The sequence below is a fragment of the Pinus tabuliformis genome, chromosome 6 (assembly GCF_031772625.1).
Source record: "Pinus tabuliformis cultivar Carrire ecotype Pingquan chromosome 6, CPIR1, whole genome shotgun sequence".
NCBI classification, from domain to species: domain Eukaryota; kingdom Viridiplantae; phylum Streptophyta; class Pinopsida; order Pinales; family Pinaceae; genus Pinus; species Pinus tabuliformis.
Genome location: NC_142292.1, coordinates 1,857,352,380 through 1,857,361,515, shown reverse-complemented (window position 1 = coordinate 1,857,361,515; position 9,136 = coordinate 1,857,352,380). Strand labels below are relative to the sequence as shown.

Genomic DNA, 9,136 nt, shown 5'->3' with positions numbered 1-9,136 from the left:
TACAAATTTGGCCAGTGTGGCTCAAAATATTAGAGGTGAAATCCCCTAAAATTTAACGAGCTTCTTAAAAAAAGAAACAAAAGACATGATTCAGGCCTCCGGACCGAAGCCAGAGGGTCAGTGCCTCTTCATAAGCATACACTTAAACATTTTCCAAAATATGAACATTTGCCCAAGAGGACAGCTAGACTACGCAGGAAGGTTGAACCATCTCCTTCTGCAAAGAAAACAAGAAAAAAATACAACATGTTGTAAGACAAACCAGGGCAGAAACCCTCATACCCGGTGGAAACCCTCTGAGTCATCTCTATTCCTTGAAGGCACCGCTCCCATCTGGTAGCAAACTCGAAAGTGAGAGCAAGGTGTACCTACGAGAAAACCACCACAAATAGATTAAGTATTCGAAGATTTCCTTAGAGAAGAGCTTAGTCTGCTATGGAGAAAGGTTAAACATGGTTGCAGGAAAGAAAAACAAAAACAGGAAAACTAACCAGTAGCTAACTTATCCGGAATGCCAACTTTGGCAGTGAGGACAAGGATTAGAACTTTGAGTGCCTTTCAAAAACCTCAATAAAGCTCTGGTTCGAAGTAAGCATATGCCATGGTGTACAAGGGAATGCTTCCCGATGGTCATCGGATTGCTGTGAAGAGATTCAGAAACTGCACGCCGGAAGGGGATTCCGAATTCCTCAATGAAGTGGAGATCATCAACACCGTTCGGCAACCGAATCTGGTCGTTTTGAGGGGCTGCTACGTGGCGAGTGACAAGAAGGAAGGGCACTAGTGATTTCTGATATATGATTACATGTCCAATGGAAATTTGTATGAGCCTCTCTTTGGAGAAAAGTCCAATGCCCAATCTTTGAGCTGGCCGCGACGGATGAACATTGTCCTGGGGACTGGCTTATCTACACAATGGCGTCGAGCCTGCAGTTTATCACAGAGACATCAAACCCACTAACATTCTGTTGGATGAGGAAATGAATGCACATGTGGCCGATTTTGGTCTGGCGAGGATTATGACTGAAGTAGGAGAATCCCATCTAACAACAAAAGTAGTAGGGACGCACGGCTACTTGGCCCCCGAATACACTCTCTATGGCCAACTTACAGACAGAAGCGATGTGTACAGCTTCGGGGTTCTGTTGTTGGAGATTATGAGCGGCAGAAAGGCTCTTGACACCACTGCTCAGTCGGCCCCCAATTATCTCATCACGGATTGGGAAATGGCCCTAGTGAAAAATGGCGTGACTAGTGAAATAGTAGATCAGAGTATCCGTCCGAGCGCGAAGGAGGACGTGATGTAGAGGTTCATTTTGGTGGGTATTTTGTGCTCACATGTTATGGTGGCATTTAAACCTCGAATAGTGGAAGCCATGAAGATGCTGGAGGGGGAGGGTGATATTCCTGAAATCCCAGATAGGCCTGTGCCGCTTACGCTACAGGGTCCACCTGCTACAAACTAGAATGGTTCATTAATCCTTCTTTCTGATAGCGTTTCTTGGCTTGCCTTCAGCTCGATGGAGATGTTGAATATGTCGGTAAATGTATTTCAGTGCCAAAATTAAAACAAAGAATGGAATTACAGAAGGTATCTATTACAATTACAGAGTTGGCCAGTGTGGCTCAAAATATTAGAGGTGAAATCCCCTCAAATTTAACAAGCTTCTTTAAAAAAAAATACATGATTCAGAAATAAATTAGACTATGTTCTTATTAAAAAAAAACAGGGTCAGACTGTGGTGGAACAGGGAAATATTTTCCTAAAGACCAAGTTCTGGTCATGACTCTGCAACAGAGAATTAAGCTATTTCTTTCAAAGGAATGTACACAACCACAGGCGAGTCCAAGATCCTTAATGTGAGGACTCAGGCCTAAACCCTGTCGCTCGATGTAACATAATTAAACTCAGAGGGATTACACGTTTAAATTCTTTAAAGAAAAACATGGTTCGACCCCGTTTCCAGGTGGACGAGCTTCCAAACCCCAATTGTAATCAAACCCAACAAATATCAACGGAGATAATTCCAGCTAAAAGCGCATCAAGAAATAGAGAATAAGTATATTGTCCGGCAACTGAGATGATTTACCAAACCAAACCCTCTGCAGAATAGCATAACCAGAAGGACATAAAGAAAATAATAGTCGATAAGCCAGCAACGTATGGCAGCATCACATAAGTTTAGAAAACGTTCTCTGTGGAACATAACCCAGGAAGTGTAACTCAAGATAATACAAAATCGACCATTTTATTACACATTAACAAGCTTAAAAGCGTAAATGTCTTTTAGTGCCAAAATTAAAACAGAGAATGGACTTACATAAGGTAGCTATTACAATTACAAAGTTGGTCGGTGTGGCTCAAAATATTAGAGGTGAAATCCCCTCAAATTTAATAAGCTTCTTAAAAAAAAAACAAAAGACATGATTCAGGCCTCCGGACCAAAGCCAGAGGGTCAGTGCCTCTTCATAAGCATACACTTAAACATTTTCGAAAATATGAACATTTGCCCAAGAGGATGGCTAGACTACGCAGGAAGGGTGAACCATCTCCTTCCGCGAATGAAACAAAAGAAAACTACAATATGTTGTAAGAAAAACTAGGGTGGAAACCCTCATACCTAGTGGAAAACCTCATATTCATCTTTGTTCCTCGAAGGTACCGCTCCCATCTGGTAGAAAACTCGAAAATGAGAGCAAGGTGTACCTACGAGCAAATCACCACAAATAGATTAAGTATTCGAAGATTTCCTTAAAGAAGAGCTTAGTCTGCTATAGAGAAAGGTTAAAACAAGGTTGCAGAAAAGAAAAACAAAAACAGGAAAACTAACCAGCAGCTAACTTACCCAGAATGCCAACTCTGGTAGTGAGGATAAGGATTGGCACTTCGAGCACCTTTCGAAGCTGGTTCGAAGCTGGAATGAGACCACGGTAGGCAGCAGTAGACCAAGCAGGAGTCATGAGCACTAATGGAAGAATGAGAACTTGATACGGTGCCAAGGGTAGTGAAAGTTGAAGGAACCAACCCTGGCCGTTGGATCACTCAACATGCCTCAATACCATCAATACAAGAGGAATCCCAAGGCGGCAGCTGGGGCTAGTCAGGTCCGCCCACGCCACATACAGTGGAAGGTGCAGGCAATTAATGTAACATCAGAGTTATCCAAAATCAAATGAAGCTAACCGAATGACTAAAGGACAATGAAATCCACAAGCCTCAATGCGCATATGATTACCATATAATCCAACGGTTTAGGTTGAATTGCTTCAAACAGTGGAGTCATGTCATATATGCGCAGCGGTACAACCTCATAAACCAGTCGAGTCAAGTCATAAAAACACAGCTTTATAAACTATTAAATGCATTGAATTAATGAATTTATAATGGTAAATATTCATAGGTCCATGACCATATAATATGTTCTATTTATGTTTATAATTTTACCAAGAAAATAAAAGAAAAATTAACTAGGTTCATGCCATGACTAATTATTATGGAATATCCAATAGAGGTGAATAGAGTCGATTTTGTCCTGAATTGACTATGTTAACCATGTATCTAATGTACTTGATATGTCTCAAACTTTAACAAAAATAAAATCTATTAATACATGAAATGTATAAGTAGAAATGTAAGAAATGCCACTATTAATACATGAAATGTATAAGTAGAAATGTAAGAAATGGCAATTAATCATTTTATTGGTAAATAGATAAAATGTTATAAAAAGGGCAAAAATGTACTGATTGGTAGATTAGTGTATTTATGAAGCTTATAAGTACATGTATTATATTATTTTTAGTGTAGCATGAAATGTATAAGTAGAAATGTAAGAAATGGCAATTGACCATTTTATTGGTAAATAGATAAAATGTTATAAAAATGGAAAAAATGTATTGATTAGGAGATTAGTGAATTTATGAAGCTTATAAGTACATGTATTATATTATTTTTAGTGTAGCATTTACTAATCAATATATAAGAAAGAAGAGTTGCTAATAGAGGTTAATGGAGTTTGATAGTATTGTATTTACATTAGGGCCAAGAATTGTATACACTTTTTTTAGCAAGACTTATTAATAAGTCAAGAATGTTTGTAATTTGATAAATATTTTGAAAATTAGAATGGATATGGAAGTTCATAAGTTTAAGAAAAATTTCTTTTCATCTTCACCCGTCTTAGTATGGCACAAGCATAGACTCTTTCTTCCCATGTTGTTTTGAGAAAGTGATTTTCATCTTCAACCCTCTTTATATGGCACAAGTTACACTCTTTCTTCCCATGGTGTTTTGTCAGTTGGGAAACAAATGGTTTCACTACGAAGCTCATTAGAATTAACTCTTATATTAGAAATCTTTGTTTTCTTCCTAACATAAGCCAAGGCACGTAATTTTTTTTATTGTTTTCAATATTTAACTTATGAACTCCTTATAATAACTTAGTTTCATTTTTCCCTCCATAAAATAAAGTATTATGTGAAATAATAATAAAAAATAATCATAAAACATAATATTCATTGAATTAAAATATATTAATAATAAATAATATATGGATTCAATTCATATTGTTATATTGTAATCTCATTTTTATTAATAAAATTACAATCATATCACATTAAAAGAAACAAAAAGAATAAAAATTCATATTGATAACCATATATTTATATAAAAGGTATAATTAATAAATATTAAAATTTTAATTAATTTAATTAATAAATATACAATTAAAAATCAAAATATTTATAAATATAAAATAATGATGTAGGAGCATTATATAAGTTTCATAGTTGGACTTATAGAAAGTCAATTTCAACTTACAAATGGGACTTGGATTCCCGAATTTAGGATTTATGGAGCTATAAAGAGATAAGGGAAAAAGGGAAACTAAGATATTATATGGAGTTGATCAACTATAATCTTGAAAACTATAATTATTTATCTATCTTTACTAGTGTTAAGAAGAAAATGGACATTTCTAAGATAAGAAATAATTCTCTTGAGCTTCATAATGAAACTGGGCATCAGGTTATTCCTAAAACAACATGGGAAGATTCAGTTTGTCAAAATAGTTGTCAAGCTACCAACCTACTTGACCCATTAAGCTAGAAAAACTATGGTGGTCTAGAAATGCTTCTCTAACTAATTTTCAAAAATAGAAATAATATGTTAAAGAATTTTGATTATTCTTTTTTCCTTCTTAAGGATTCATGATTTCTAAGGCTAAGGAAGCATGTATTGCAGTGAGATTTCATTATAGCATGGTCTTTGCCTTTTCTTGTGTTTTTTTTCTCTTTCAACACTTGTCAAAGAACCATTATTTTGTTTTCATTATGGCATGGTCCTTGCCTTTTCTTGATATTTGTTTTTTGTCTTTCAACAGGTGACAAAGAAGCATTAAATTAGTGTTATATGACATAAGACTCGTGATTTGTAAGGCTAAGCAAGCATGTATTGCAGTAAGATTTCATTATAGCATGGTCTTTGCCTTTTCTTGATCTTTTTTTTCTCTTTCAACACTTGTCAAAGAAGCATTAATTTGTTTTCATTATAGCATGGTCCTTTGCCTTTTCTTGATCTTTTTTTTCTCTTTCAACACTTGTCAAAGAAGCATTAATTTGTTTTCATTATAGCATGGTCCTTTCCTTTTCTTGATCTCTTTTTTTGTCTTTCAACAATTGTCAAAGAAGCATTAATTAGTGTGATATGATAGAAGCATTAATTAGTGTTATATGACATATGACTCATGATTTGTAAGGCTAAGAAGCATGTATTGTGTATAGCATGGTACTTTCTTTTTGTTGATCTTTTTTTTTTGTCTTTCAACAATTGTCAAAGAAGTGTTAATTAGTGTTATATGCTATCTATTGCCTTACTTAGCTAATTAGTATTATATGCTATCTATTGCCTTACATAGTGTTATATGTTATCTCTTGCCTTACGACGTTTCCTTTGCAACATCTAGTGCAAATGCTAGTATTACCTTTGTTTAGTAAGAGGGGATTCAATTCATTACTAAATTTACGCCCAAGTTTTACTTTTTGTTCCAAAAAAGCCTGGCACCCCTGTAAATTTGTAGGTTTACTCTGCCAATTAAATAATAACAAGTTGTGTGTGTGGAGCGCTCAGTCTAGCATTCACATTTTCACACCAGTAATTACCAACATCACAATGTAGCATTCCATGCCTGACATGGTTTTCTTCCAATAGACATGAACACAAGCAACACTTCAGAAAATATTGCTCGAGCATTAAACATGTCAAACCAATAGCAGATAAAATGTGATGCTTAAGCAATAAAACGACATAGAAATATTTCCTTCAAAGCCAAAGTTACCCAACATTGGCATGAATATAAGTGATAAATATATAAAAGTGAGGACTGAAAATTCATGTTGGAACACTGTTATAAAATCTAAATCATGCCAGCATTAATACAAAGCAGAAAATGCTTTCCTCCAAGACCACGTGAGCTGTGATGCCCCGGGATAAATGTAAATATTTGATTTTACTGTGGTAATTGGTAAACTGAATTGACTATTATTATCTGTTTGATTTAATAATATTTCCTGTGGTTCTTTTTTCTTAAAAAGAAAATGTTTCTTGAAAAGCTGGCAACTTCCCAAGAAGGTGGTTGCTGTGTGTCCCGATATACCCTAACTGCTTTCCTAACGGGGTTTTTTCCGGAGGAAAGGAGGCAGGAAGGGGGTTCTGCGCTGTAGGGATAGGCAGAGGGAAAGAAACACACAAACAAAAAAAAGCTAAGTCTGGTGAGGACCAGATAGCCACGCACGAAGGTGCAGCAACTTGCTGAGGGCAATGGTCCGGCAAGGGAGCTAGGGGGGAGATTTTGGTCCTGGAGGATGAATCTTTGGGTTGGGTGGCATATTGGAAGCGATAGAAACAGAGGAGGCCTGACTCTGGAGTACTTGTAAGTTACAACAGTTCAGGTAAGTGAGTAAACATTTATAAGTAATTCTGTAAGGACATTAGAAAAAGGTAAATGTATTGTATAGAATTAACAAGTACTGTTAGAAAACTCAAGAACTTGCTGCTGCCACCGAGGTGGTGATAACTGAAAAAAACATACATAGGATGTATTCCCCTGTTGTTTAATAAATGTTTGTTTTAAGAAAAAAATCATAGTAGCAGTGATAATCGAAACCTCCACGAAGGTGGGCGAGTGCTATGGACGCTACCGAGCGGTTGTAGTTGACAACTATTGTTGGACTATTCATAAATACAGGGGGACTATATAGTAGAGGTTATGTTGGGAAAAGCACTATTACAGCGTCCTTGTTAAACACCATTAGCAAACGAGTCATGCAAGATTTAGTGCAATAATTAATAGAAGTACAAGTTTCATATAATGCTATAAGCTCCTTACCGCGAACAAAAATGGAGTTAAGCACTAAGGTTTCCAAAACAAAAAAAAAGGAAAGAAAGTCAAGTTGATTCCTTCATGGAATCCGCCCTGGGTTTGACAGCGTGAGCATTGGAACCCTTGTGAGACGTGTCTGATTGGAAATTCGTAGACTCTGAGAGTATAAGCCCTGCGAATGGGGAGTAAAACAAAAAGATAAATCCTCTGCAAATTAGGACGAGTAGTAAACATTCTACCTACAAAATAAGTGATGTTTAATAATCTGGAATTCCAGTGGAACAATTCCTCCAAATGAAAAAGGGAAATCTCCACTACCAGGAATGGGTGGGGTCCTAGTTCTGTGGTTTACACTGCATGCACCCACATTAGAAACCGTTGGGTCTAGGAGAGTGTTGAACTCATGGGCAGGGGGTCTCGGGTCTTGGCCACACTGATACATGGTAACTGGAAGATAGGTTACAGTGGTTGTGCGTGGCAGGGCTGTAACCCTCGAAAACCCTCGTGCGGGGCCAAACCCCCAAACTGATTAAAAACAGTAAATACATCTGGTTGGATTATACCTAATTGATTAATAAATCCAATGATTTAATCTTTTTGGTTTATTAACTCCATAGTCACCATAATCAATGTTTTAAAATTGTGGTCAACCCATAGTCAACCATATTTATTTTAGTGAACTAGTTTGATTTTAGAGTTTATACTTTTTATTTTAGGATTCATATACCTTAGTTTTATAATATCAATCCCTTGGGTTTAATATTATTCCCTTGGGTTTATAACACATTGGGGTTTTAGAATTACTCCCTGGGGTTTATTATTCCCTCGGGCAGAAAGCACAACAAATGACATAGTTAACACCGAAAATCAATTCTTAAATCTGGAAACCGTATATATCTGGAAACCTATATATATATATATTGTCTACAGAGCCACAAATTTAGGGATTCGAAAATAGCTCTAAACAATCAAATAGAACTAGAATCTGAGCGATAACCCATTTCAGTGAAGCCATAATACATGTTCAAGATTTTAATAAAAATTTCCATGTTCAGTTCCAAGTCTAGTAGACAAATAAATGGAGCGCACAATACATATTACATTATCAAAAGCTGGGCCATGAAAATGGAGAAGCCGCCCAGGGACATAAGTTAATTCCAGGCAGACCTAGTATAAGTAAACAATCAGAACAGCATGCACAGCCAGCGCGGCTCAGAGAAAGCAAACCACGAGGAACGAAGCCTCATATTCATTTAACTAAAACAACAGAAGCCCTCTCGGGGATAACTTCACCAGAACCCGAAACCAGGCCACCTATCCACGAGCTCTGGCAAGCGGTAGACACAAATCAGGCGCAATAGCCTGTAGACCAGGTCCAGATCCCATTCCTACAAACAAAAGCAAGTGGAATTTCATCATACTGGTGGAAGCCAGGATGGTTATCTGCTCACCACTCTGTCTAATGTCATCCGCAACCGAGACAGAAGGAGTGGGGGTACCTGCCTGCGACCAAAACATTGTGGTTAAAGAATTGTAAATACTTATCCTATATATGATGCGTCTATCTACAAATCAAAGGATTGTAAATCAACGAACTAGGGAAGGAAACTATCAAATAATTACCCGGTTGATAAATTCTGGTGGTGGGATTAGGTTCCGAAACCTCAGGCACATGTTCTCTGCAACCAAACCATAGAGTTGAGATTGTCAAGCCCATAGTTGAGGCAGGAGGCGGAACAAGTTCCAAGTCTTCCCGT

General features: G+C 36.9%; 1 pseudogene; it reads left to right on the top strand.

Annotated features, from left to right (window-relative positions):
- Window positions 1–601: 601 nt before the first annotated feature.
- Window positions 602–1,307, top strand: LOC149266478 (putative receptor-like protein kinase At1g11050 pseudogene; annotated as a pseudogene).
- The last annotated feature ends 7,829 nt before the right edge of the window (window positions 1,308–9,136 follow it).